This window comes from Gavialis gangeticus, unplaced genomic scaffold, assembly GCF_001723915.1.
Source record: "Gavialis gangeticus isolate Ggan-Ray unplaced genomic scaffold, GavGan_comp1, whole genome shotgun sequence".
NCBI lineage: Eukaryota > Metazoa > Chordata > Crocodylia > Gavialidae > Gavialis > Gavialis gangeticus.
The window spans coordinates 7,935,624-7,938,059 of NW_017729000.1; the positions used below are offsets into that span (position 1 = coordinate 7,935,624).

At 46.1% G+C, this 2,436-nt stretch overlaps 1 protein-coding gene across 1 annotated transcript in view; it reads left to right on the forward strand.

Annotated features, from left to right (window-relative positions):
- The window catches only part of COL23A1 (collagen type XXIII alpha 1 chain), a 336,766-nt gene that overhangs the window by 39,494 nt on the left and 294,836 nt on the right, over positions 1-2,436 (forward strand). The gene's annotated exons all lie outside the window — the stretch shown is intronic.

Genomic DNA, 2,436 nt, shown 5'->3' on the forward strand with positions numbered 1-2,436 from the left:
GCCCATCCTTGTAACCTGTCTAGGTCCAACTGTAGCCTGTTGCTCCCCTCTAATGTGCCCACATCCCCCCACATCTTAGTGTCATCAGCAAACTTGAACAGGGTGCTTTGCACCCCCTCATCCAAATCACTGATGAAGATATTGAACAGGGCGGGCCCAAGGACCGAGCCTGTGTCACTTTGGTCCCCTTTTCTTGCCCAGTCTGCTGCTCTGTTTTCTGCTCCCTGCCTGCTCTGCTCTGCTTTCTGCTTCCTTCCCTATGCTCCCTGCCCCGTTTGGTGCTTTATTTTCTGCTCCCTGACCCATTTGCCACTGTGCTTCCTGCTCTCTCCCCAATCTGCTGAGCCACACAGAGGCTGCCCATGTCACCTATGTGCCCATGTGGTGGGATGGTTGTCCCTAGAATAGTGCATAGATACCATGATGGGTGGCACTAGAAAGGGGGGTCCAGTCTTGAAATACGCTTGAAGACTGCTGTATGTTGTGATACTTTTACGTGAGCCTTTCTGCAGAGGCAGCAGTTCCTTCAGTAGCTCTGTGTATCACTAGTTCCTTTCCCTAAGGTCATTTCACATCATATGCAAAACCTATTTCTTGAGCCTAAGCTTGGATTTGGTGGGAGTGAGGGTGGGTCGAACACGAGGCTGTTCCTTCCTTGTTCGTTATTTGAAGCAACGTCCTGTAATTCTTGATGGAATTTCTTGCTGATTATTTTTTTTCCCCCCAGAGGTTAAGGGGGACGATAAGGATTTTTGGATGTAAAGACGGTGAACTCCTTATGGTGAGACTCATTATAAATCTCCAGCTGTGCATTTAATCAGTTTAATCATTCATTGGAGGATGTTCTGATTAATCAAAGGGGTGACCCAGTTGTTCAAGTTCTCCAAAATCTTTTTTGTGCATGGTTTCCCCAAGAGGTTCATTTTGGAGTAAAGTATGATGGTATGGGAAAGAGATGCAAATTCATATGATAAGGTCTGGAACATGCGGACTCGGAGGAAATAGTTTTGGTCATAAATTAATATTGATTTTAGTTGGAATGATGTGTGCGCTCTTTTGTTCTCTTCCGATGGGTAGTCAGGAGGGAACAGTTTGGCCGCACATCTGTTGATTAAATCAGGCTCTCCAGATCTATCACTCCAAGGTATTGTGTGGATTTATGACCTCTGTACAGACCCAAAATCCATAAACTGATCAGTTGATTAAGAGTGAGACCTAGATGCATTATTTTAATCTGTGATGGCTATTATATTTTTCATGTTGTTTAGAGAAAAATGAGCCCAATTTTTCTTGAGACGAACCCATGCTTTGGCCTGTTTTTGGACTCTCAATCAACTAAGCATGTTTTTTTTGGAAATGCTGGAATTCTAGGCTGAGCAAAACGTGGCACTGTTTCCTTTTCATGGGACTGGAGGACCTCAGTCTTGTGGCTTCAGAATCCCGCAGCAAAGTTGTTGCAAGTCGCCCTTGAGTTGCTCCTACTGTGGGTCTGTGCAAAGCTATGTTGTATGGAGGCATGGTGGTCCTGGGGTTGCAGAAAAAGGAGGTGGGGGGAAGAGAGAGAGGACTGTCAGTCTAATTATGGAGAAATATATCTTTCAGTGAAAGAGTCTGCGTCTTAAAGCCTGAGCCCAGAGATGCAGCGTTCAGCTGTCATCCATAACGCTGCATTTCTTGGCTTTGGAGAGTTGGGTTTCTCAAGCTTGACATGCCACTAGATCTAGCTGTTTGCATAGATCGAATAGGGACGCCAGTTCAAATCACCCAGCGTAGTGAAACTGAGCCTACCACGCATTGCTGCGTGATGATGTCTGCGTTCGTTGTGTGGGCTCGAGGAGCACAAACCAGTGGGCACTCTTGCCACCTGTGCTTTGGAAATGACCCTGCAGAGCTCGGGTTGACGTGGGCAGGGGCTGCTGCCTGCTGACACAGACACCCTCTTGCATTTGTCACTGCAAGGTCGTGACTTCAGGCCTGCCCACCTTGGGCTTGGGCCAGCAGGGCTGAGCCAGGCGGCGAGTATCTGCTTTATTTCACCAAACTACTTTTACACTCTCGGCCCTCTTCTGTATTCGGCTTCATTATTGAAGCAATAAAGCTCCATGTACTACGGGAAGTCCTTGCCACGCATTCTGCTCTGAGAAGCAGAACTCGTATATTGATATGTGGGGAAAAATGTTTTCTACCTCTCTCCCTCTGAGAGTTTTTTTGCTTCAAGTCAATGCAGTTATTGTGCGAATTGTCTGTTGCCTTAATTCCTGAATATTTAAAAAAGCCCCTAGGTAGGCAAAGTTCTTTGGGTAGATGTGATCTCTTTTATTAGAGCAACTAAAAAGTTGGAAAAAAAAAGTTCTTCGCAAGCTTTTGGGCACAAACACCCTTCCTATGCCTGATGAAGGGTGTTTGTGCCCAAAAGCTTGCGAAGAACTTTTTTTT